This window comes from Chiloscyllium punctatum, chromosome 5 (assembly GCF_047496795.1).
Source record: "Chiloscyllium punctatum isolate Juve2018m chromosome 5, sChiPun1.3, whole genome shotgun sequence".
Taxonomy (NCBI): Eukaryota; Metazoa; Chordata; class Chondrichthyes; order Orectolobiformes; family Hemiscylliidae; genus Chiloscyllium; species Chiloscyllium punctatum.
Genome location: NC_092743.1, coordinates 53651012 through 53678712, shown reverse-complemented (window position 1 = coordinate 53678712; position 27701 = coordinate 53651012). Strand labels below are relative to the sequence as shown.

Sequence of the window (27701 nt, the reverse complement as noted above, 5' to 3'; positions counted from 1 at the left end):
ATCAGATGACCAATAGCTTGGTTAAACTGATCCATTTTTAAAATTGGCTAAAAGGAGAAAAGCCAAGTAGTGAAGCAGAAGAGTGGAGAGGGAATTGTAGAATGTAAGGACCAAGCAACTGAAAGCTGACCACCAACATTAGAGGGATTAAAATCAGAGATATCTAAGAGGGCAGATTAGAAAAGCACAGAAATTTCAGCGATTTTTCAATATGAAGGAAGTTATAGAGATAGAGAGGATTGAGGTCATTGAGAAATGTGAAATTTTTTGAAATCTACATCTCATTTGATCAGCAACCAATTTAACTTCCCATCAAAACATGGGACTGGAGAAGATATACTTTTCATGAACACAATGATTGTGTTTTCAATTTGATGAGGTGAACAACATGCCAATAGGTAACAAACAGAATGGTGGCAGTAGCAGTTTCTTGGCAATATGGTTACCGTGTTGAGAATAACGAAAATTAGTGAATGAGATGAGGTACGAGTTAAGACATGAGCTGCAGGCATTTGGATAACCTCAAGATTCTGGAAGCTAGAATGTGGCAGTATGTGGGATTGATCAAGAGATATAAAGGCATGAGGGTTTCAGCAAGAGTCGGTCAAAGTGAGGTGAAGCTACAGAAGTGGAAATAAGTGTTTTAGTGAAGGTGCAAATTAGAAATTAGAATCCATACAGTATGGAAACAAGCCCTTCGACCCAACAAGTCCACACCAACCCTCCAAAGAGAAACTCACCCAGGCCCAATCCCTTATCCTATTATCCTATATTTACTCCTGACTAATCTAGCCTACACATCCCTGAACACTATGGGCAATTTAGCATGGCCAATTCACCTAATCTGCACATTTTTCGAATATGGGAGGACATTGGAGCACCCGGAGGAAACCTAGACAAGCACGGGGAGAATGTGTAAACACCACACAGACAATCGCCCAAAGCTGGAATTAAACTGAATTTCTGGCACTGTGAATGCTAACCACTGAGCCACTGTGCCACCCTAATTTTTTGTGAGGAATTCATCTCCATGTTAATACAGTACCAAGGAAGCAAACATAGGTTTTACAAAATGTTCTCTTCACAAAAGGGAAAGGAGACAGACTTAGATGTCTACTGTTGCAAAAAAAAATGACAATGTGCACAGTCCAAGTGAAAACTTTTCCTGGGGTAGGGCATATCAGAATATTGACCAGTCACTGTTAAACACTAGAGCTTCAATGCTGGTCAAACAGAGTTTGGGCATATACTTTTTTGGTCAGCCACAATCACAAAATCCACAACATACCCATGCTATACACTCAGTCATGTTCTCATTCAATTATCCCTTCATTATTATTGAATCTTCACTTGTTCCCTAGCTCCACTTGGCCTGATCAGTTTCTGCCAGACCTTACTTGATAGTAACAGGTTCCCTTTTCATTCATTTTAAAATAAATTAATATATAATAATGAAAAGCTACCAAAGCATAAATATAAAAATGGCAACATAATGTATTACTTTTTCAGAAGTGTACATTAAATGCTCTTTTTCCAGCATTATGCATAGTTTATTAAAGCTTCCTTACGTATATCTTTCTTACATGTATTTTCCTCATCAACCTGTTCAGGGATGCTATGAGCAGGTAGGACTTGATCCCAGCCTCTTCTGGTATAGATGTAGGGTCACTAACACTGTACTGCAAAAGCCCCTACTTGCTCCATGCTTCATAAAGCAATCAGATGGCTGACAGCTGTTACCCACCTATTTCAATTTGGCGGTCTCTCTGTTCTCCAGCTCCTGGTTTAAACTGCAATATCGATTCTGTCATTTTTCATTTATGCGTTTTTTCAAATGTACTTTACTCATACATACTTCTTAGGAATGTAGCACTCAGTAGCCATTGTTGCTGAACCTCAAATTGGGAGGTGTCTGGACCAGTGGAAGGAGGGAATAGCACCCAGCGGTTGTGGGGAAGGGTGGGTCCAGAAGGGGGCTCATTTGGATCACAGGTAGTTTTGGGGGCCAGATTGAGTGGTCGTTGGGGAGGTCAAGTCCCAGGTTTATGGAGAAGAGAACTGATTGAGTCTGGAATGCAGAAATAGGAGAACCAGTCCAGAGTGGGGGAAGTGGGGAAGAGTCCTGAAGCAGCAATTGGAGATGTTCAGTTTGGAATGGGGTGGGCTTTTTGAGACCCAGCAGGAGAGAGGGACAGGTCAGATCTGGATCTGGGAGATGAAAGAGATCTGAAGGCATTGTAGTCGGGGATGCGTGATGTCAGCATGGGGTTAGTTGAATAGGAGGAGACCACTTATAGTCTAACTTTTGCTATTTACTTAAGTTATTTGGAACTTTCCAAATATTTTCAATTTAAAGGGAAACCTTTGTATGGTTTCAAGTGTAGCAGAAACATCAAACAGAATCTTCAATTTTCTACACAATACCTTCAGAGTTTGCTGCAGTGGGCATTCTGCACGGTCCCCAAGTGCAACACTTAAATAATGATGTCTGGTAATCAGAAAATTCAGGACAATAGGTTTCATGTTTCTGGCATATCCTAATGACACATTTTTAATTTTATGATTTTTTTCACCCAAATTATTTTTTACACCTTTTGATTTTTTATAGTTGCACTCAACTCTAAGACCTCAAAATGAAGAAGGCATTTTCACACTTGCCTTCATTGGTCAAAGCATTGAGTATCAGAGTCATGTTGTCACTCTACAGGACATTGGTGAGGCCACTTTTAGAATACTGCATACAATTCTGGTCACCCTGCTATAGGAAGGATGTTATTAAACAATAAAGGGTACAGAAAAAAATTACAAGGATGTTGCCAGACAGGAGGGTTTGAGTTATAAGAGAGGCTGGATAGAGTGGAACCTTTTCCCCTGGAGCTTTGGAGGCTGAGGGGTGACCTTGGAAAGGTTTATCATGAGGGGTATAAGGTGAATAGCCAACAGAGTCCAAAACTCAAGAGCATAAGTTTAAGGTGAGTGGGGAAAGATTTAAAAGGGATCTAAAGGGCAGTGCTTGTATAGAATGAGCTGTCAGAGGAAGTGGTAGCCATGGGTACAATTACAATATTTAAAAGACATTTGGACAGGTAAATGAATAGGAAGAGTTTAGAGGGATACGTGCCAAATATAGGCAAATGGGACTAATTCAGTTTAGGATATCTGGTCGACATGGACCAGTTGGATCAAAGGATTTGTTTCTGTGCTGTATGGCTATGACTCTATGACTTGGTGCATTGCCACTTCAGTTTTCCAGTTAGGCTCAGTAATTCACCTATTTACAGTTTTTGAAGCTCCTGCATCTTTCTGTGAGGCCCTATTTTGACTAACTGCAATAAGGTTAACATTTGTTGTTATGACTTCTGAGGCAAGGTGACACTCAGTCCATTCTGCCTACAGTCCAATGTATTTAACAGCCTCAAACGCCTCAATTTTGGTTTCTACTTTAACACATTTATGAAACTATTTTCAAATTCACTGCTCCCTATCAGTAGAAAATTCATCTACATACATCTAAAGATGCTCAAAAGATGTTCCTTCAGCCCCCATAAAGATGCCAGTAAAATTTTAAAGTGTTTTCTGGTACACTGATGTCCTCTAGGGAAGGAAACTGCCATCCTTACCTGGTCTGGCTGACATGTGACTCCAAACATGTGATTGAATCCTCACAGCCCCCTAGGCAATTAGGAATGGGCAATAAATGCTGGCCTAGTAAGAGATACCCTCATCTTGTGAATGAATGAGAAAACGAGACAGTCCTATTTTAATAGAATGGATTTCACTGAGAGATATAACTCTCCTAAGGTGTTATTTCGGCTATGTGCTCATTTATTTAACTCCCAGATTGGCCCGAATATATTTAATGTCTCTTTTGGAAAATGAACAAACATATCCCTTTTGAACTGATCCTTGTGCAGTAATGCAGCTGTGATATTGATTGATCTACATTGCCGAGTATTTGTTGCTAATAACGGTGAGAAAATATTCAAAGATGTTTTTCCTGCTATAGCAAATTTACTTGAATATCTTCATTTTGCAGTTTTATAAAACTTTGTATATTTGAAGCAGAATCTCCCTACTTATGCCTTTGCTCCCCTTGCAAAACATAACATAGTATTAGCTGTCCTAATTATTTGCTCTATTCTTAGCTAACCTTCTACAATTCATACACTAAGATCCCCCTGCGGTTTGGAGCTTTGCAATTCCCCATTTAGATCATGTGCTCTTTTGAATACTTCATTCAAAAATGGACTATATTATATTTTTCACAAATTATATTTCATTTGCCACCTTTTTGCTCATTAGCTACATCCCTTTGTAGTATCCTAATGTCCTCTTTGTAATTTACTTCTCTAACCCATAGGTATCATCAGAATATTTAGCAGGATAAACTCAAACTAATTTTCCTTCCTTCGGTTAAAAGTTTAACAATAGTAATTTTTTAAAAAAATTGAAATGAACCAGAATGCATTGTCCTTAACTGAAAATTTGTAGTGTTTTCCAGTTCATTTACCTCCTCTATTGTGCAAGTAGGCAAAGGATTACCAAAAGATAGTATTGGTAAGAAATATGTACATCTCTAAATTAGCTGTTAATGTGATGCTGCTGCTCTTTTAACAAGGTTATATTGTCCTTGGATTTTTTTCAGAGGGGTTGTAAAGGTTGAGGTTCCTATAAGTCTGGAAATATCTACCTGAAAAAGGTTATGAGAGCTTTTTAAAAATAAAACACTTGTACAGTGAAAACACTTGTACAGTGAAAAGGAAGTGGCCAATTCTCCCAGTTCAGGATTTGGTTTGGTTGGTTTAGGTTTAGCTCGGAAACCAGAGAAGCTCCTGGACCTAAAGAAACAGGTTCATGCTGATTCTTCCTCCCCCCCCCCCCCAATAATCTCTCTCCTGTATGTACCTGTGTTTGATTTTACCCCTTTTTGCCAAGGAGGGCGTTTATGGGGATGTTGCAATATTTGGAACAGCATCGTTAAGTTGTGACAGTGTCAACTGGGTTTTCAGAAAGGTTGTTATTCTAAATTTGGTCCTGTTTTTGTATTTAATTCAGTAGTCTGTAAATAAATTCTGGTTTGTTTAAAACTGAGTGGTTGGGCCAGCTGCATCGCTCCTGGAATATCCTCTCTACACTTAAAATAACAAGAATAGTTAGGGGCTGGGCTACCATCTTGAAATGTTTTGATGGAGTCTGGTCCATAACATGATCTGTTGAATAAAATCAACAGGAAAAGGTACTGATGAGGGCAACATTTCCATTAAGCACTTCCCATCAACAACGTACCATGTAAAAACAGAACACTGCTCTGTGATACTTGCAAATATGATCACCAGAGGTTGCTTTATCATTTGCATTGATTATTTCCTCTAAGTCAGAACTTGTCAAATGCTTCCCCTCTTCGGCCCCTTTTCGGGCTTGAAAATGGTCACGAACCCTCAATGAAACCTGTTAAATAGGGAAGATGGCTAGACAACCCTTATTACTGGTCGGAGCTATTGCTGCTTCAGAATTCACAACACCAAAATAAAACAACCTACTTGGAGAAGCTCTACTCTTAAGTACCTCAATTGGCTGATCTGAAATAAAATGTATTTCACACTGAATTTCAATACGCAACAAACCAATGCGGTTCATTTGCTAGGTTTGTTTTGTCTAATTAAAAACATACGATATGGGTGAAGTATGCAGATGTTTTCTGTCAAAACATCTGCTTTTAAAAAAAATCATTAATTTGCAAACGGCCTATAACAACATTTGTTCATTATTAATTTCTCAGTTGAATATCTTAATGCAAAGTGCCCGTGTAAACTTGTCACACTGCAATTACCCTGTCCCACCAGGTGAGGCATAGCATTGATCACGCGCGCAGGAAAGCGTATTTACAATGGACATTTTCCATTCTAAATAAATCATAATTTACACTGGAAGTATTAAATGTGATTCAATTAGGTCTTTGCATCCTGGTACAATTGACCAGGCTGTCGAAACGCGCCTCATCTAGAGGTAGTTATAGGTTTTAATTCTCCTGTGCATCGCTACGGAAGGTTGACTCGTGTATTAAAAAAAATGTAAGCAATAAGATCAATAGTCATTCTCACTGACGATACTTTGTAAGTCCTAATATTTTACGCAGTCTCTCCAGTCATAAAGTCACATGTACGGTTTTTTTTTTATCCGTGCCTGTGATCAGAATTTGCATTACCTGCAAATAGTTGAACTATGTTGACTTAATGACCATCACAGTGATTAAAATACACCGAGGACAGTTTGTTTGAAGTCAGTCAGTACTTTATGAACCGTCATCCAAAAGTGAATGTAAAACTGGAGAAAGTAGGAAATGCGTCAAGGATAAAAGCACATTAAACGATTGGGGAAGATTATGCCTAACCCGATCGGTTTATACATATATACCAATCTGTATAAGACATTCTTAATAATATATAGTGGTGGATGACAAAGCCAAGGAGATGATATAAAAGTGCATCTGTTATGGAGGAAATATGGTGAGAATCATGCCATTGCCTTCATGTCCGGAATCTAATTAGTATGTTATCACGACGAGATTATAGGAAAGCTGATAAAAACACTGTCTTTCTGGCCTTCTGTATGATATTTTCATGATGTTTTAAACTACGCATTTATGATCTGTGCTTTGTGTTGCGGTACAATTACGATGCTGCTTCAAAAGTAGGTCTGAGCAAGACAAATTTCTCATAGCTTTAACTGCATGCTCTTGTTACCGAACACTTAATTTGGGGACCGGTGAAAGTTTTCTTTGATTTACAGGTGAAAGCTGCCCAGGATTATCCTTTAATGTTTTAACTGTCCTTTTTTTTTGGTAAAAAGCATTTTTGTTGCCGTGCATGTGCCATATTCTGGCTGTGGACCATCAGAAATGTGTAAGAAGGTGGAGAGCGTGAAATACATTATGTTCAATATTTTAAAATCCAATCAAAAAGGATTTTTTCTTATCTCTAAAAAATACAAGTCATTTCCTTGAAGTGCGTGTACACACCGCTCCACCAGCCAGAGAGAGAATGTCGCCACTTACGTCCGTGTTACTCCTGCCCGTCAACATCCGCTTACCACTAATTATTCCCACGTAAAGGCTGGCAGTCAATGCTTTCGATTAAAACTGATTTAATAAGTAAATAAACCGCCCGCAAGTAAGATTTTTCCGAGAGAGAGGAAGAAATAAAATACGTGACTGATTTATATGGCTCCGACCAACTAAAAATCCCAAATGCCTGTCAATGTGTGGGTGGACGGTCCAGTGAAAATGATCCTCTCTCACAGGTATTTGCGGAGTGGGTTGCAGCATCCGTCACTGGAGCTCCCACCCCGCTTTCCCCCTGGATGCTGTCACCGCTCCCACCCTCACACACCCCACAGTCTCCCGGTAACCCAAGCGGACTGCACCATATGATTTTTAGGGATGCGCTGCTCGCTTTTCCAGGGGACATGCTGATTGCAGTGTGAGGGAAGGGAGCGGGTGTAAAACGCCGGGGTTGAAGCCGAGGCAGCTTGCACAGACTTGGGTTTGAGGCAGATGAATTGGGCCGATCTTTGATTTTGGGTGGTAGGGGAGGTAGGGGGAACTGGGGGTGGATTTGTGCCTCTGACATCCTTTTGGGCATTGCTGGGAGCAGGCTGTTTCGGATCACGTGCCTTTGCCTGAGGCTGAGGGCGCTTCATTACTTCTTCCACCGCCATATTACAAACTTCAGTATTTTTCTCTCTCTCTTGAATTTTTCCCGCTCGGTGAGTAGGTTTTTTTACTATCTGAAATTTTTCAGTGCTTTTTTTTTGTCATTTTCATTCCTTTTTAACTACATTTTTTAAAAACAAATCAAAGATCGAAAGAAATTGTGCCTACGAAGCATGGTTTATAAATTCTATTTTGCGGAATAAGTTCTTGCATGCTGTATAGTGTTAAGTCAGTGACGGCATTGGCAAAAAAAGGAACTGTGTATATTTTGTAATCTTTTTGTTACTGTTGCCAGCCCCCCGAGTTTTTTTTTCAATACGCATGCATAGCGGTAGTTTTTTTTTCAAGAAAAGACTCCTATTGTACTGATTCTATTTGCAAAGCTTTATTGGTGTATTTTTCTATACCGGTATTGACACAATTTGTGTGCTTCGCTTGGTTGAGCTGAAGTGACAAGCTACCAAAAAGCACGATCTGAAGCAAGTTTTAATTGTCAACAACAGCAAAAGTGTTTTGCAGACTTTCCTACAACACATTTTTTTTTCAAAAAAACGGGGAACTTTTCTTGCAGCTTGTTGCTTTTTTTTCTTGAAATAAATTTCCTAAAGGTGTACTTTATTTCGGACGGTTGCGTTTTTTTTTGCAAAAAGACAGATCTGTTTTCCAGTTGTTGAATTTTTACAAAATATAGTTAATTCAACCCCACCCCCCCAAAAAAAACCCAAAAAAGTTGTGGATGGCTGTGGAAGTTCTTGAGGGGCAAATGAAGTACGTTATTGTATATACGGTTTACAGAAGGCACATCGACACTTCAGCAAAGGTATTTACTTCAGGGCCAATAACCAATGTCATCAGAAATGTTGGGAATAAAATATTGATAAAGTAAATAACGTGTGTTTTATTTAATGTTTTCCTCAGTGATTAGTCTGCCAAACAGGTCCATTGCACTATAGGAGCATGTCGCGTTATGTCTGATCTGCCTGATACATAGAATCTTGTTTGCGGTATTGCTGCCGAATATTACTATGATTTCATTAAATTGCTTGAATGAGACTTGATGCTTTCCGATGAAGAGCTTCTGGGAGCAGTGTTGAGAAGTCAGTGCATCATGTTTCTAACAGTGCTACTACAATGTAAGTAAAGGTGGTCAGATGTCCCAAACGACAGCGATGCATTGCAATGTTTGACATTACCTATATATGCACTCAGCTGGTCATATACTGGAGTTGCACGTTCTCCCTTTTTTAATTACCAGTGATTTCATTGGAAACAGTACCGTTCGGTGTGTGTTCCTTAAGTAACGTGGCCGGGAGTATAGTAGTCCAAAATTCGATGATTATATGGAAAGGAGCACTCCAAGTGAAGGGATAATAAGTCCATTTAATATTGCAGAAGTTTAGAAAGTTTCAATATTTTCTCAACAGTGGTTGTCGAGCCTTCCCACTTGGCGCGAATCTATTATATCAGTCAAATCTTCAACGTCAAATTTTCAGTAACATGGTAGGGAAAGAAAAAATCTAGTCGGATTTAAAAGGTAACGTTATAAGTATTTGACCCTGTACAGTTATCTTCACGAAGATTAGTCTGGCACCTTTTTTTTTGCTTTCTGCAGACACTACAGAGAAGATTTACTATTCAAACATAGTTTATCTTGTCTTTGACGACGCCCCCACCACCCCTACACACCATTAAAAAAAGCTGCTAGCTTCAGTTACCTCTAGTTTCGCTGATTCATAAACCATTTACGTCTCTGTTCTGTACACTGCTTGAGCAAAGGATTCACATTAGTTACCACAGGATTCGCAAATCCAGATTTAAAATCATACTGCAGTCATTGTAAACAGCATTTGATTAGATAGAAATTGACTAGTTGTTAAACAATCTTTTTGGACACGGTTGTGGAACAGTCAAAGCATCTACTGGTGTATATATATTTTTCACTAAGGATTGCTTTGGAATTCACAACTGTTAAAAAAAAACTAGAATCAGCCAAGCTAAATTGTTTTTTGCAGAATGTGATCTTACTTTGAAGATAAAATTCCTTTTCTGCATTTCAGTGTTATTGTTGAGGTTGCAACTGATCTACAAATGGTTTGAAACAGTTGTGTTTAAGTACATCAGTATGTGGTCAAGTTATTCCATTTGTAGTGTATTGATGCTGCTGAATGTTTCAAACAGCACAGCATCAAGCCAATTCTTGATTGTTCATCAAAAGCCACCTATCTTCATACCTGAAGATGAAGTGTTGGTATATATAGCAACTGCCATAGTAACATCACACAAACTGAGGTACTGTTACATTAGTGTTATACTGACAACGTGAATGCTATATATTTAAAAAAAAATCCCAAATGTTTTCCACGAGGACAGTGTCATTCAGAAGTTATTGTATAGTGCTTGCATTAGCTGTTACCACGATGCAGTAAACAAAGTGACATTCTTAACTTGTTAAATTCAAGGAATAGATTTGGTTAAACATTTCCTTTTTTAGGCAAAGCTAAGGTTGGTGAAGTCTGAATACTTTATTTTCTCTTTTGTAAATACCATAAATTAACACTGAATTACATTTCCAGTCCCATGATTTGGGGGAATAATAAAGCCAACTGTAGATATTGCAGGTGTTCATCATAATAAGTATGACATATTGCTAAAATGTAAATTAATGCATTTTTAAAAAAGTTCTTACTTAAGGATCTAAATGCCAACAGACTAAGGGAGGTCAGGTTCACAAAGACATACTGACTTTATATGGGACGTAGTGTTTGATGAGAGGTATAATCTGGGATAAGCCACAAAAGTTTTCCAAAGTACTTCTGAAAATCAAGATGAACAAATGTCGCTGAGAGAGAAAAAAATACTCGAATGAATTAGTATTGCTACAGTCTGCTATTGTGATTAAATATTTGATTTTAAGAAAAGATAAAAGTAAACCACTTCTCCTTCACATTCAGTAACATTAGCATAGCTGAATCCTTGACCATCAGAATATAGGGGATTGTCATTGGCCAGATGGTTACCTAGATCAGCCGTATAAATACTGTGGCTACGAAGAATAGGTCAGAGTCTGGGAATACTCATTCCACTTACCTGGGTGCATGTGGCTTCAGCAACACTGGATACTGTGAAGCTGGATACCATTAATTGCCACCCGTCAGCCACCTTATGCATTCACCACTCTGCACAGCGACAGCACTGTGGACCATCTAAAAAGTGCATTACAGCAACTCAGCAAGACTGCTTCAACAGTGTCTTCCAAACCCAAGACCTCCACCTAGAAGAAGGGAAACCGGTGTAAAACAGTGCCGAGAAAAGTAACATGTCTTGCAGCATCTGTGGAGAAATAGTTACCATTTGGAATTCAAACATACTCTTCCTCAGAACAGTTATGAAGAAAAGTCAATTTGGACTCAAAACTTTAACTGTTTCTGCTCTCTACACAGATGATGCCAGACTTGCCGAGGTTTTACAGTATTCATTTTACTTCAGACTATAGCATCTGCAATATTTTGTTTCAGTGCCTTGGTGATTTACTTGCAAATTGTGCAACATACTGATTTTGAGTTATATTGTTGACCTAACAACAGTGAAAGAATAACATTCTTGATTTGCCTTACAGTAATATAGATGTGCTTAACCTACACGGATGTCAACTGCTGAAGAATGCTTGCCTTACCAGAGATTATTGCAATCCTAAAAATGTAGTAAGGAAACATATTTTAAAGCTGCCGAAACAGTGATGAGGTGGTGAACTTGGATATTAAGATTACGATACAGTTAGGAAAAAATGCCAACTAAAATGAAGTTCAAACTGGATTGGAACTGTTTGCTTCTTAGTCTACAGCATTGTTTGATAATGACTTAAGGTAATGCGCTGTTTGAAGCATGAAGATCATATTGCCTCACTCTCAAAACGTCGAAGTGAGAAGAATGAAGAATAAAGGAGTCTCATCTGAAATGATTTTATCTAAGACAACTTGGCAGGGTGTGAATTAAGCTGAAAAATTTCAAGCAAAATAGTGAGAATCATTACTTCAGCTGAGAATCATTGGGGATAATATTGGTCTTGGGTATCACAAAATGAAAACTATTAAATTGACAGTCATTTGTTTTAAGTCAGTGGATGAGAACATTTACTATCATACATTTTTCATTACTGGTTAAGATAGATTTGTGATTGAAGAAAATAACTTTAATTTGGACTTTTCAGTAAAAGAAATCCAAAATGTAATGTCTTGAATTTATAAATTGACATTTGCATTATTAAACCTAATTCATATGCCAGTGAACCACGAAGGGGTTACACTAATCCTTGAAAAGGTCAGAAGAAGCTGCAATGTATTTAACAAGGATTAATAGAAAACAGATACAAGGGATAGCGACTTGTGAGTTGTATAGATAACAGGTAACCAGAGGCAAAGCTGCTCCAAACAGAACAATCTTGTTAGACTGTCAGACCAGATGGCAGTTGTTCTGAAGGTGACTGAGGCATACTGAGAACAGTAATAAATGTGGCAACTCTTTGAAAAGGATTCTGGTTTTATAGTAAAAGGGTGGTCTCAAGTTGATTGAGTGACAGAATTTTACATCTGAATGAAGATGTGAAAATGTATGCAACTGGATCCCACTTGTATTTCAGCATTTCTATAGAGCTTTTAGTTCAAAGAAACTTCTGTTTTCGCATGAGGTATAAGGAGACATCTCTGGGTCAAAAGCAAGCAAGCAAGAACATTGTACTAGAAAGGAAGAGGAGTTTTGTTATAAATACAAAGTTTATAAGTTTTGGATCAATGTTCAAAATTTTGGGAAAGATAGAGGAATGAATGAGTTGTGACCTTTTATCACCTGTTTTGAGAGCAAGCCTTGGTGATTTACTGTCAAGAGTATGGTGCTGGAAAAGCACAGCAGGTCAGGCAGCATCCGAGGAGCAGGAAAGTCGATGTATCGGGCAAAAGCCCTACTGTTTTACTAGCAGAAGTTACAAGATATTTGTCAACCATGTTTGGAACAGCTGTGTTGATGGTGAATGACCTCCTAACTCCCAGGGAAGCATTTAGAATATCAGGCTTTATAAAACCATTATATTTTAAACTCTCTGGTTCATTTTAAGATAAAATTGAATTTTTGAGTTGGGAGGGGGTACTAAAGAATAGCTATATATAAAAGAAGGAAGCCAGTTAATAGGTAAAACTTGCCGCTGCTAATTTGGTGGCAGAAAAACCTGTAAAAATGAAAAAAAGTCACTTGTGATGGTGATAGTGTCCCTACCTCTGAGCCAGGAGGCCTCGGCTCACAGTTCACCTGATCCAGAGGTGTGCCATTAATAAGTTGAAAATAAAATATCTCTAGGAAATTACCCTTGTGGCACAGTGATGCTGTCCTTACTTCTCAGCCAACAGGCCCAAATTCAAGTCCTACCTGCCATAATACGTCTAAGCAAGTTGATTAAAATATCGATATTTTAATACTGTAGACATTGGCTTGGGCAGCATGTGGAGGCCAGTGGTTGAGACACTTGGAGCCTTGTAAAGAATGCAAACCTATCGGAAGCCACTTGTGGTGCAGTGGTAGCTCCCTACCTTTGAGCCAGGAAGCCTGGGTTTGAATCAACAGGGTAAAAACAATGACTGCAGATGCTGAAAACCAAATACTGGATTAGTGGTGCTGGAAGAGCACAGCAGTTCAGGCAGCATCCAACGAGCAGCGAAATCGACGTTTCGGGTGTGAAGGGCTTTTGCCCGAAACGTCGATTTCGCTGCTCGTTGGATGCTGCCTGAACTGCTGTGCTCTTCCAGCACCACTAATCCAGCCTGGGTTTGAATCCCACCCTCTGCAGAAGTGTGTTAAATAGATTTGGTTAAAAATATCGATTGAATTAGGGCTCTTGTGGAAATCAACCCTCTCCAGAGTATGTAATATTGTCTCTGAACAGGTTGATTAGAAAATATCTCTCTAGGAATCCATTGTAGGATCAGGTTGTGTATTGTCCTATAAAAATGGCTGAATCTCATAGACAGTGTCATACTGCAAAAATCTGAGATATAGAGAGTAAAGACATGGAGGTAGTAGGTGTCTCTATTGTACAACACAGGATGTAGATGGGAGCTTGTACATCATGCTTAACAACAACAAAGCTAGAAGATTAATCTAGCTTTGGCTTGAGGTTGTGATCCCCAATTCATCCCTTCCTATAAAATCAGTTTGAAGTTATTTGGATGGAAAAGGAAACTGCAATCGATTACCATTGGACTGTTGCTGGAGAATGAAGAATCCATTTAAAGGATGTCGTGAAGTTTAACTGCAGTGGGAGATTTTAATTTTTGTCTTGTAATAATGTTTAGTCAGTGCATTTAGTTTGTATAGTAAATATCTTTAAACGTAAAGCCTTGTATGATCTTTTCAGTCATTAACTGAAAGTTCAAATTTTTAAATCTTGATGGGAATTACAACAGAGTAAATACGAATGAGATGGGGAGAATACACTAAGTTAGACATAAATGCATCATTTCTTGAATCAGGATCCAAAGTGAGTTTATGTTGTTGAGATAAAAGTATTCTGTGTTAGTAGCTTGTGAAAGATCCCAGTATGCAATGAATGTCTGGAGCCCCACTCCATTTCTAATAAAACATGAAGTCACGAGAGAACCTTGGCTCAGGGAACAGTATCTTATGATTTATAGAGAAACTGGAATGGAATGTGTCATTGTACAGTGGTGCTACAGTGACAGTGATTGAGGCACACTATAGCAACGCAGGGCGGCATGGTGGCTCAGTGGTTAGCACTGCTGCCTCCCAGCATCTCTATTGGACTTGGGTTTGATTCCAGCCTCGGGTAACTGTCTATGTGAAACTTGCACATTCTTGCCGTGTCTGCATGGGTTTCCTCCCACAATCCAAAGATGTGCAGGTTAGGCGAATTGGCCATAGTTTTCAGGGATGTGTAGGTTAGGTGCATTAGTTAGGATTATATGTATAGTAGAGGAATGGGTCTCCGTAGGTTACTATTCTGAGGGTCGGTGTGGACACGTTGGGCCAAATGGCCTGCTCCCACATTGTAAGGATTCTAAGTAGAGTGAGAGCTACTCTGCATCTAAACCTTGATGGGGGCCTGCAGAAGGCTGACACGAGCTTCCAAATGGAAAGTAACTTTTCCTTAGCAATCACCTTTGAAAACACAAATACATTTTTAAAAAGCATAATGAATTGGAAAATTCGGGATGAAGTAAAACAACAAGTTAAGAAAGCCAAATCATCAAACACATACAGAAAAATCAGAAATTGCTGGAAAAGCTCAGCAGATCTGGCAACATATGTGGAAAGAAATCAGAATTTACAGGTACAGTGACTTCTCTGGAGACTTTCTGAGGAAAGGTCACCAGTCCCGAAATGTTAACTCTGATTTCCCTCCACAGATGCTGCCAGGCCTGCTGAGCTTTTCCAGCAATTTTTTTTTGTTTCTGATTTCCAGCATCTGCAATTCTCTTGATTTGTATTGATAGACATAGTTTTTATATAACACAAATAAACAAATGAGGCTTTCTTGCATTTGATTTTTATACCTTGTCTATTCATAAAATGTCAATAAATGTAACTTGTAGAAGAAAAGTAGTACCACAATATTCTAAATACAGACAATTTGTGTTTAATTCTGTTTGTATACCTGAAACAAACATAGAGCAAGAGAGTTGTCTGGTGTACATGTATGATGCAACACTGTGGGGGATTTAACTGGTTTTACATATAGTTCTAACACATTGAGTCTTGAATGATGGTGGAGAAAGTGAGGACTGCAGATGCTGGAGATCAGAGCTGAAAATGTGTTGCTGGAAAAGTGCAGCAGATCTGAATGATGGTGGACAACTAAATAACTAATGGGAGGAGGAGGCAGCTGCACAAACTTCCCCATTCTCAATGATTTGAAGCTCAACGTGTCATTGTAAAAGACTGCTGAAATAGCTGTAATCATCTTCAGTCAGAGGGGTGTCGAGTGGTTGATCCATCTCTGCCTCCAGAGGTCCTCAACATCACAACACTAATCTTCAGACAATTTGATTCACACCACATAATGTCAGAGAATGGTTGAAGACACTAGATACAGCAAATGCCTTGAACACAGACAACATCATTAGGGCAGTACCAAAGTCTTATGCTCTAAAGCTATTTGCCTTTCTAGTCAAGCTGTTCCAGTACAGCTGCAATACTACATCGACCCAGCAATGTGGATAATTGCTCAGTGCTGCCCTGTCCATTATATAAAAAAAGCTACAAATTCAGGCTGGCCAATTAGTATAAATTGTAAGCAAAGTGCTGTCCGTGGTAACAAATGGCACTTAACAGCAACATGCTGCTAATCTTTGGTACAGTCAGGGTCACTCTGCCCCAGACTTGATCCAAGAATAGACAATAGAATTGAATTTCAGAGGTGAAATAAGAGTGATCACTTGACATCAAGGCATCCATTGGCTTTGAATGACATCAGAAAAACATTTCCATGTTTGGAACTGTGCCTAGCACAAAGGAAGAGATTTGTGGTTATTGGGCGTCAACCATCTCCATTCCAGGACATTCCCACAGATGTTCCTCTGTGTTTAATCCCCTTTTTTTTGTAAGGTTTGTGAAGGTTTGGAGCTCAGGTTGAGGTTTACGGTGTAGATTTGCTCGCTGAGCTGCAGGTTTGATATACAGACATTTCATTACCTGGCTAGGTAACATCATCAGTGGCGACCTCCAAGTGAAGCGAAGCTGTTGCCTCCTGCTTTCTATTTATATCTTTCTCCTGGATGGGGTTCCTGGGTTTGTGGTGATGTCATTTCCTGTTCGTTTTCTGAGGGGTTGATAAATGGCATCTAGATCTGTGTGTTTGTTTATGGCGTTGTGGTTGGAGTGTCAGACCTCTAGGAATTCTCTGGCATGTCTTTGCTTAGCCTGTCCCAGGATAGATGTGTTGTCCCAGTCGAATTGGTGGTTTCTTTCATCTGTGTGTAGGGCTATGAGGGAGAGAGGGTCGTGTCTTTTTGTGGCTAGCTGGTGTTCATGTATCCTGGTGGCTAGCTTTCTTCCTGTTTGTCCTACGTAGTGTTTGTGGCAGTCCTTGCATGGAATTTTGTAGATGACATTGGTTTTGGCCATGGATTGTACTGGGTCTTTTAAGTTTGTTAGTTTTTGTTTGAGAGTGTTGGTGGGTTTGTGTGCTACTAGGATTCCTCGTAGCCCTACACACAGATGAAAAAAAACACCAATTCGACTGGGACAACACATCTATCCTGGGACAGGCTAAGCAAAGACATGCCAGACAATTCCTAGAGGTCTGGCACTCCAATCACAATGCCATAAACAAACACATAGATCTAGCTACCATCTATCAACCCCTCAGAAAACGAACAGGAAATGACATTACCACAAACCCCAGGACAAACATATAAATAGAAAGCAGGAGACAACAGCTTCGCTTCACTTGGAGGTCGTCACTGATGTTACCTAGCCAGGTAATGAAACGTCTGGATATCAAACCGACAGCTCAGTGAGCAAACCTACACCCCTTTAATCACCCTGTTCAGAAATAATATGACACATCTCTGGAGCAGGTAGAACTTGAACCTAGGCCTCCTGGTTCTGAGGTAGGGACCCTATCACTCTGCCATAAGAGTTCCTTCTGTGGTCCTTGTAGATATTTTTAATCAACCTGTTCTGATATGTTATGACACACCTCTGGAGTGGGTGGGACTTGAATGCAGGTCATCTAGTCTAGTATGGGGCACTACTACTGCACCACAAGAGCCCCAAGTCTTAAGTTGCCCTCTCTGGGAAATTGAACCCCAAATTCCCTTATGCATTTTCTTGAGAACCAGATTCCCTTTATGAGATAGGCGTTTTGCAATTGTTACGTGCATGTTTTATTACACACCTCTGGGATGGGGGAATCTCGTATCCAAGCTTCCTGGCTCAGAAGTAGAGACTTTACCTCTGCACTACAAGGGCCTTCACAACTGTTCCTAAGGATGGGTGGTGCCATAGTCCTACCCATCTTCAGCTGCTCTTCCAATTACCTCCCTTTCAACGTAAGGTCAGAAGTGGGGATAGTCATTGCACATTTTTCAATACCATTCATGAATCTGCAGATATTGAAGTAATCTATGCGCCACAAGACTTGCATAACATTTACAATGGAGTGATGTGTGGTGCAAATGCTACTTTTCACTTAAATGTGAGGCACTGACTGACTTCAGCAAGAGGCATTTTTATAATGTTCCTTGACATTCAGTAACATCGCTGTTGTAGAATCCTTCATCTTCAACATTCTTGGGACACTGTTGACCAGAAATTGAACTGGACCAGCCATATAAATACAGGCTGTGTATAAATATAGAACAGACCAGAAGTTACGAATTCTGTAGCAAGTAACTCACCTCTTAATTCACAAAGGAGAAAGTGAGGACTGCAGATGCTGGAAATCAGAGCTGAAAATGTGTTGCTGGAAAAGCACAGCAGGTCAGGCAGCATCCAAGGAACAGGAGAATCGACGTTTCGGGCATGAGCCCTTCCTGAAGAAGGGCTCATGTCCGAAATGTCGATTCTCCTGTTCCTTGGATGCTGCCTGACCTGCTGTGCTTTTCCAGCAACACATTTTCAGCTCTTAACTCTCAAAGGCAGTTCATCATCTACAAGGTGGTTAGAAGTGTGATGGTGTACTTTCTTTTCTGGTTGAGTGTAGCTTCAAGCACACTCAAACACAAACTTGATACATAAAGGCAAAAACAGTAAGTTTATTGGTGATCTATTCACGATTGATGTACACTGGAAGCAGTGTATGCAACATGCAACTTGCATACCAAATCCTTTAGCATCCTCTGAACTTGCTACCTTTTACTACCTAGAAAAAGGTCAGCAGATGCATGAGAACACCACTGCCTGCAATTTTCTTTCCAAGTCACTCACCATCCTGATTTAAAACCATATTTTTGTTCCTTCACTGTCAATGGGCCAAACTTCTTGAATTATCTTCCCAATGTTATTGTGGGTGTACCTGCAACCGATGGACTGCAGTATAGTTCAAAAGATATCTTCAGTGTCTTCTGGAGAGCAGTTATGGATTAGAAATAATGCTTGTTTAGCCAGCAGTGCTTATTCCCATGGAAGAATAAAAATAAAGTTACAGAGTTAAAATGGAGTGTGGATTTTGCCATTCCATTGCTGTTCTGCAGTCATTTTTTCCCTCCAGAATTTAGCATAGAATGACGCTGATACCTGTCAAATTCAAGCAGAGCTTCATTAATCTCGATAAATAGGGATGCCATGCTGTGGATAGGATTCAGATGTCATTTGACCTGCTTACAGAGTGCAGTGTTTGCTCAGTAAAAGCTACCTGTGCAGCAAGATAAACCAGGAAATGCAGAAATGGTCCATTGTGTTCTGCAAGTATAACGTGTGTTTCTGTCATGGTAGGATCAGAACTCAATATATCCTAACAACAGCTCTGATCCCAGGCCATGTGTTCGGGACTCAGTAAACTACATTATGACATGTTTTCAAACCATATTTCTTTCATATGTTAATGATGCTTAAAATGGAGTGGGAGATATTTTTGCTTATTTGCACTTTGAGATTGCCAACAAGTGCAGGAATAGTCGAGCTTTCTGGATGGCCATTCTAAATGTTTTCATGTCATAACAAGTGCTAAAGCAAAATCTAGGACTACAGTAATAATGCTATAAAATAACACTCGAACATTTAAAATGGTATTTTGTTACTATATATAATATATAGGGCTTAAAACTTTTAATTACACCGTTTCTATCAAATTAAGCTGTTTACCCTTCTATCCTCCCTTTTTCTTACTATTTCTTACTTCCCATCCTCTCTTGCCCCATCGCATGGTTGTTTGCTTTAATTTTGTTTAATATGAACAATTATGCTGGTTTAACATACTTTTTCCCTGAGGAAAAGATGTGAGATTTTCTTATGCATGCTATAGTCTGCTTCTTAGCTCCCTTGTCTTAATTTTGAGGAGTTGTGGGATAGATTTAGCTGATCAAACAATTAACTGACAAAAGTTACAAAGTTCAGTTTGCAGTTGGACAAAACCCAGAAGGAATAACAGCTTAATTGTTGGAATAGATTGTTCAGTATTAAAAAGAAGCTAGTGTTGGACAAGTTCTATTTCCTGTGGCAATCATAGTCTGATAATGTCTAGTGAGATAAATCATCTGTCTTGCAGTAGGCTTTAAGATCTAATTCTATTTTGCATTGATTAAGAACAGGAAGGCATTTGCCATAGTTCAGATTTTGCTAACTTGAGCAAACTGTTGACTTAGAGAAGTCCAAAGGATGAAGAAATTTTACATTTGGTTCTCCCATTGGATAAATATTCTAGTAAAGGCCATAATATTTGTTGTATCATGAGTTGAAATAGAAAAATATTTAATTTGTTCTGATCCTATACTAATACTATAAAAGTCAGATTGTAGAAGGAAATCTGGCTTGATAGATTTTTTAAAAAAATGTCATGCAGTGGTCTTTCACTGAACACACGATTCTGCAGATTTGGTTCAATAATGAAGTAGAACTTTATTTAGCAAATGAAATGAACAAAAAAAAGGTAACATAATTTGAAAGCTTTCAAAATACACCTCAAAGTCCTATCAACTCCCCAACACAATCACTTTACGGTTAATCAAAATCCAGCTAAATTTTCATTCTTTATCAAAGCTATAGGTTGGACTTAACTACTTTTTCCTCAGTTTGGTTCTATGAACTATTAAGTCTTTTCCTTGAATCCTCTCACCTTCATGGTCTTAGACTTTATCAGTTCTGAAAAAACAACATAGATTTCTGATGAAACATTCCTGGTTTGGAAGTTTTCACAAACTGAAACCCTTACACTGAGGTACTGTTAGAATCCTTGCTGATTGTTCATTATTATTTTGTGATTTTTGGTTTGGAGCGGTGAACTGAGAACTGTGAGCTGAAGATGACTAGACAGTTGTGTTTTGAAATAAAAGAAGAGGGAACAAACAAGATTGTTTGTTTGTGAAGCCAAGCCTGGAAGTTAATTGCTGATTGGTTCTTGATCAAAAGGCTCTAAGTACATATCCAGCAAGCTTGCAAAGACCTTATACCCAAGGAGATGGCAGATTTTGAATGGTAACTGTGACCTTGTCGGGAGATGGTTAGTCGAACGGAGAATCCAGAGTATGAACTGGAATTTGGACTATGTTTTTTGTGAGTATCTATTTGGCTGTTGATGTTACAGCATGAAGATTTGAGAGGTCTCTACCTAACTGCCAATTACCATCTGTTGGACATTCGGAGAAGAGAAACGTAAATTATGAGTATCACTGACCTCCGCTGAGTGAACTGAAAAGGTGGCCGTGATATCTTCAAAAAATCAATCAAGAAGCAATTTTCCACAGATAGTCCCCAAGTTGCAAAGATGTTTCATTCGAGAGTCTGTTCGCAAGTCAATTTGTGCACAAGGCAGGCAATGGAAAGCAACTGTTCATAAGTACAGGAAATGGTTGTATGTTGGGACTTTACTTTCTTGTATGGGATCACACTTGTAAGTACAAGCATTCTGAATATTCATAAATCGGGAACCTCCTGTAGGCCTGTTAAGCAGCATACTGTGAAAACCACTTTAGTAATTTAGCCTGTTTTGTTATTTAATTTATTCCTTAACTTTGTCTTTTGTGTGATTAGGACTGAAAACAAAGCTTTTTTGAGTTTACATCATGGACATCAATTAGAATACTTTGTTTAATTCTGTTCCGTGAAAGTTACAGTTTGTTAATAAATTGAGAGTCTTTTGTTTAAACTATGAACTGGTGTCTAAAATTGATTATTTGCAGGGTCTGGGATCGGTTATTCAAAAAGTCTGGTTAGGAACTAATGGGGTCAATTTTGAGGGTTTTTAAAGGTTTTAATTTGACTGTGGTAGAAATGCTGATTTTGTTCAATTGTCTGTCTTCATGTTGTGACAGTACCTTATTCCCTAAACTGTTCTGAACAACTCCTTTTTCAGGAGAACCTATCCTTTGATATGATTCTAGTCAGGTCTGTTTGAAATGAATTCAGAAGTTTTTAACAAATTTTACAGAAAAAATACCTCCTTCATCCAAGTTTCTGCTGGAGACATCAATCTATCTGCTCTCTGACACGCACTTGTTTAAAATCATGGTTCTGAAGGACAGACTGAGTTAATTATTAAACTCTTAATTGAAGCAATACCTATATGCCACTAGTCATGGGGTCAGACAGCACTGAAACAGACCCCTTCAGTCCAACCAGTCCATGCCGACCATTATCCCAAACTGCCTATGCTTGACTGATATCCCTCCAAACATGTCTTATTCTTGTACTTATCCCAATATCTCTTTAAGGTTCTAGCTATACCTGCAACCACCAGTTCCTGTGGAAGTTCATTCCACACAATCCACTTCCTCTGTAAAAAAAAAGAAATTGCCCCCATGTCATTTTTAAATCTTTCTAATCTCACCTTAAAAATATGCTCCAAGTATTGAAATTCCCCCACCCTAGGGAAAACAACACCTGCTATTTATCTTCTCTATACCCCTCATTATAAAGCTCCATAAGGCCACCTCTCAGTCTTCTATACTCCAGTGAAAAATGTCCCAGCCTATCTAGTCTCTCCTTACAACTCGAGCCCTCCATTTCCGGCAACATCTTGGTAAGTCATTTTGAAACCGTCTCCAGCTTAGTAATTTCCTTCCTACAACAGGGCGATCAGAACTGGACATAGTACTCCAGAAGATGCCCCACCAACATCCTGTACAACCCCAACCTGATTTCCCAACTCTTATACTCAAAAGGACTGAACAATGAAAGCAGCATGCGAAATGCATTCATAATGACCCTGTCTACATGTGATGAAAACTTGAAAGAACTATGTATCTGACCCCCAGGTCTCTCTATTCTACAACAGTACCCAAGGCTCTACTTTTAACTGTATAAGTTCTGCCCTTGTTTGTTTTACCAAAATGCAATACATCACATTTCTACAATTTAAACTCCATTTGCCACTGCTCAGTCCATTGACTCAAATGATCAAGTTATCTTTCTTAAAAAAGTATGATTAAATCTCATATGCTGTATCATAAATATATCGTACTGTGTATTGTATACCTAGTAATGATTTGGTGGTGACTTTTGCTTTTTCTTTAGATTTAATGCAGCAGTTTCACTTGAACTATCCAAATAAAATTAACAAATGCTAATGTGCAGAATTGTGCACACGCACAATGAGAAATCTTAGTCATATCAGCAGACTCACCCTTAAAGTTATGAAGAGCTTATATCATGTAACTCAAATTATTTTGGTTCATAAGAAAGAGGGTTAGGTGCAGACCATTCAGTTCATTGAGCCCGGTCTACTATTCAGTAAGATAGTGAGTGATTTGATAGTTGCCTTCCCACCTGGTTCTGCCTATCTCTCATAACCTCTGACTCCCTTATCAGTCAAAGATCTGTCCAACTCAGTCTTGAATATATTCAATAGTCCAGCCTCCACTACCCTCTGTGTAAAGATTGCCGAAGACAAATGACTCTCCGTGAGAAGAATTTCCTCCTTATCTATGTGTTAAATACATTGCTTGAGCATAATGATTAGATTACCTACAGTGTGGGAACAGGCCATTTAGCCCAACAAGTCCACAGTGACCCTCCAAAGAGTAAACCAGCCAGATTCCCTCTGTTTACCCCTGACTAATCCACCTAACACAATGTAGCGTGGCCAGTTCACTTGATCTGCGCATCTTTGGACTGTGGGAGGAAACCGGAGCACCTGAAGGAAACCTATGCAGACACGGGGAGAATGGGCAAACTCCACACAGACAGTGGCCCGAGGGGGGAATCAAACCTGGGTCCATGGCGCTGTGGGACAGCAGTGCTAACCACTGAGCCACCGTCTCAACATAATAATCTTGCCAGCTCCTGAAGAGCATGAGCATTGATGAGAAAGTTGGAAAAATAGAGGGAGACTGGCAGCATTGAGATTCTCGATGTTGAGAGCAAAAAGTTCAATTTTCCAAACAAGCAGCAAACCAAGAATTTTACTCGTAAGTGGCAAGAGGCTGATTTACATTCTTTTGCATGTATTAGCATGTCATTATTATTTAATCTCACCTTATTAACATGCAGTTTTCATTGTCCCAGCTATCGGATTGAAAGTAAATGTGACAATTTTTGGTATGAAAGTCAGAGTAGTGACCTGGTGACTCCAGCTCTCTACTTGTTCCTCCTGCCCTCCATCTTGGACTACAGTCACCACAATCTCAGGGCACAGAGCAGATGCTTGCTTGCCAGAGGCAGTATGGTACAGACAGCAGAGGTGGAGTCCTCCAGCCTTTGTATCAGTCTACCCAGTGCCTCTGATATGCCTTCCTGCTGCTCTTGTGTCTACTTGTGCATTTATATGAAGTTCTTACTTGTCAATACCATAGACTCCTCTCCTGCCTGGAGCTGAGTAAGGTTATTAGTCTGTGGGGATTAAATGGATGAGAGTGAGGGAGAGAAGATTTTGCATAAAGTAAGTTAAAAATCATACAGTACCAAATTATAGTCCAACAGGTTTATTTGGAAGCACTAGATTTCAGAGCACTGCTCCTTCGTCAGATGGTTGATGACCGCCTGATGAAGGAGCAACTTTCCGAAAGCTAGTGCTTCCAAATAAACTGTTGAGCTATAACCTAGTGTTGTGTGATTTTTAACTTTATGCACCCCAATTCAGCACTGGCACCTCCAAATCATCGCATATAATAATGAGTGATTGACCATTACCATTGATGGGAGATGTGTGCTGTTGCAGAGTTAGAATGAGTGTGAGGAAGCAGGGAGAAGGTGGTGGGGCAGGGAAAGTCATTGTCCCTCTTTCCACAATGTAGTATATTCCTTTGGACAGTGGAAACTGCACTCAGCCAGGTGGCAACCTGAGACTAAGCTAGTAAGGTCTGGTGCTGTGGTCTACTCAGACTCTACAAGATGAGCATGACCCTTCTCTGTACTACGCCATGCACTGGAAACACACAGGATCTGTTGACAAAGTCTCATGTAAACTTGTTCTTTCCAGTTGTGGACCCCCCTTAGCTGTTCACTTTTATCTATGCCTCTCATGATTTCACAAACTTATGTAAGACCACCTCTTTGCCTTCTACTCTGTGGTGAAAAACGTTCCAACTTCTCCTGCCTCTCCTTATAACTCAAACCCTCCAGTCTCGATAACATACTTGTAAATATTTTTTCTGCCCTTTCTACCAGGGCTAGAGTCGAGATTATGGTGCTGGAAAAGCTCAGCAGGGAAGGCAGCATCCAAGGAGCAGGAGAATTGATATTTTGGGCATTCCTGATGAAGGGTTTATGCCTGAAACATTGATTCTCTGCTCCTCAGATGCTGCCTGACCTGCTGTGCCTTTCCACCACCACGTTCTTGACTCTGATCTCCATTGTCTGCACTCCTCACTTTCTCCTACAGCAGGGTCATCAGAATTGTATGCAGTACTCCACATGTGGCTTTACCAATGTCTTGTACAGCTGTAATCTGACGTCCCAACCTCTCTACTCAATGCTGTGACTGATGCAAGTAAGCATGCTAAACACCACCTTCACCACCCTGACTACCTTTGATGCCACTTCCAAGGAACTATGTACCTGCATCCCTAGACCTTTGTTTGACAACACTCCCCAGTGCTCTACCACTAGCTGTATAACTCCTGTCCTGGGTTGTCTTACCAAATGCAAAACCTTGCATTTATCTAAATTAAGGTCCATTTGCCATTCCTCGGCCCAATGGCCCAGTTGATCAAGATCCTGTTGTACTCTTAGATAACTTTCTTCACTGTCCACTGTACCACCAATTTTGGTGTCATCCGCAAACCTGCTAACCCAGTCTTCTATATTTTCATCCAATGATTGATATTAATGACAAACAACAGTGAACTCACCACTGATCCTTGTGGTATACCACTGGTCACAGGCCTCCAGTCTTTAACAACAACCATTTACTACCACCCTCTGTCCCCAATACAAAGCCAATTTTATATCTAATTAGTTAGCTGTGCCTGGATCCTATGGGATCTAACCTTGTAACCAGTCTACCATTGTGGAAGGCCTTGCTAAAGTCCATAGAGACATCAACCACTCTATCTTCAGCTATCTTCTTTGTCACCTCTTCAATCAAACTCAATCAACTTTGTGGGACACAATATCCCATACACAAAGCCATGCTGACTATTCCTCATTATTCCCTGCCTTTCCAAATGCATGTAAATCCTGTCTCTCAGAATCCCCTCCAACAACCTACCAACTACCGACATCAGGCTTAATGGTTTCTAGTTCCTTGGCTTTTCCTTACAGTCTTTCTCAGACAATGACACAACATTAGCTATCCTTCAGTCTTCCGGCACCTCACCCAAAGCTATCCATGTTACAGATATCTCTAATAGGGGCCCCACAATTTAACGTCAGCGATGTACAGCATGGAAACAGACCCTTCAGTCCAACTTGTCCATGTCAACCAGATATTCTAAGTTAATGTAGTCCCATTTGGTGCCATTTGGCCCATATTCCTCTAGCCTCTTCCTACTCATTTACCCAATCCAGATTCCTTTTAAATATTGTAATTGTACCAGCCTCCATGACTTCCTGTGACAGCTCACTCCATACACGCACCACACTCAGCATGAAAACATTGCCATTTAGGTCATTTTTAAACTCCTCCCCACCCCCACCTTAAGCTGATGCCCTCTAGTTTGGATTGCCCTCATCTGGAAAAAATATCTTGACCTTATCCAGGCCTCTCAAGATGGTATAAACTTCTTCAGGTCACCCTTCAGCTCTGACGCTCCAGGGAAAACAGCCCGAGCCTATTCATTTTCTCCCTATAGCTCAAACTCTCCAACTCTAGTAACATCCTTGTAAATCTTAAAATTCCTCCCTTAACTTTCCACATGTCCTGGGATACACTTGATTAGGTTCAGGGAATTTTATCCTTTCGAAGACCTCCTGCACCTCTTCTTCTGTAATGTGGACTTTTTTCAAGACATCACCAATTATTTTCCTGAGTTCCCTAGCTTCCATGCCTTTCTCCACAATTAATTCTGTCATGAACTATTTGTTTAGGATCTCCCCCATTTCCTGCAATTCCATATATCGATGGCCTTATTGGTCTTTAAGGGGCTCTATTTTATCCCAAATTACTCTTTTGTCCTGAATATACTTGTGGAGTCTCTTTGGATTGTCCTTAACTTTATCTGCCAAAACTATTTTGTGGACCTTTTTGCTGTCTTGATTTCCCTCTTAACTGTACTCCTGTACTTATTTTATTCCTCAAGGGATTGACTTTATCCCAGCTCTCTATATTTGACATTTGCATCCTTTATTTTGACCAGAGCCTCAATATCTCTTGTTATCCAGTGTTTCTTACTCCTGCCAGCCTTGGTCTTCACATTAACAGGGACATGCTGTCCCTGAACTCTCGTTATCTCGCTTTTGAAAGCTTCCCACTTGCCAGCCCTCCCTTTACCTGCAAGTAACATCCCCATATCAACTTTTGCAAGTTCTTGTCTAATATCATCAAAATTGTCCTTCCCCCAACTTTAACTTACGGACCAGAATATTCCTTTTTCATAACTATTTTAAAGCTAGTAGAATTATGGTCACTGGTCCCAAAGTGCACCCCAAGAACACCTCAGTCACTTTCCCGGCTTTATTTCCCAAGAGGAAGTTGAGTTTTGTCCCTTCTCTAGTATGGCCATCTACATAATTATTGAGAAAGTTTTCTTGAACACACTTAACAAATTCTTGCCCACCTAACCCCTTAATCCCTGGCAGGCCCAGTCTATGTTTGGAAAATTATAATCTCCTACAATTACAACCCTGTTTGTCTTACAGCTGTCTGCAATTTCCCTACATATTTGCTCCTCAATTTCCCACAATCTATTGGGGGCCGATTGTACAATCCCATCAAAGTGATCACCCCCTTTTA

At 39.7% G+C, this 27701-nt stretch overlaps 1 protein-coding gene and 1 long non-coding RNA gene across 5 annotated transcripts in view; one reads left to right on the top strand and one right to left on the bottom strand.

The window, feature by feature from the left end:
• Positions 1-7282, bottom strand: part of LOC140477085 (uncharacterized) — a 54337-nt gene extending 47055 nt beyond the window's left edge. For both annotated transcript variants that reach the window (XR_011960649.1, XR_011960648.1), the window contains exon 1: positions 7055-7282. This is a non-coding gene — a long non-coding RNA (uncharacterized lncRNA). The remainder of the gene's footprint in view (positions 1-7054) is intronic.
• A 139-nt stretch (positions 7283-7421) lies between these two features.
• The window catches only part of LOC140477084 (RNA-binding Raly-like protein), a 910390-nt gene continuing 890110 nt past the window's right edge, over positions 7422-27701 (top strand). For all 3 annotated transcript variants that reach the window (XM_072570320.1, XM_072570322.1, XM_072570321.1), the window contains exon 1: positions 7422-7764. The gene's annotated coding sequence lies outside the window, so the exon portion shown is untranslated. The remainder of the gene's footprint in view (positions 7765-27701) is intronic.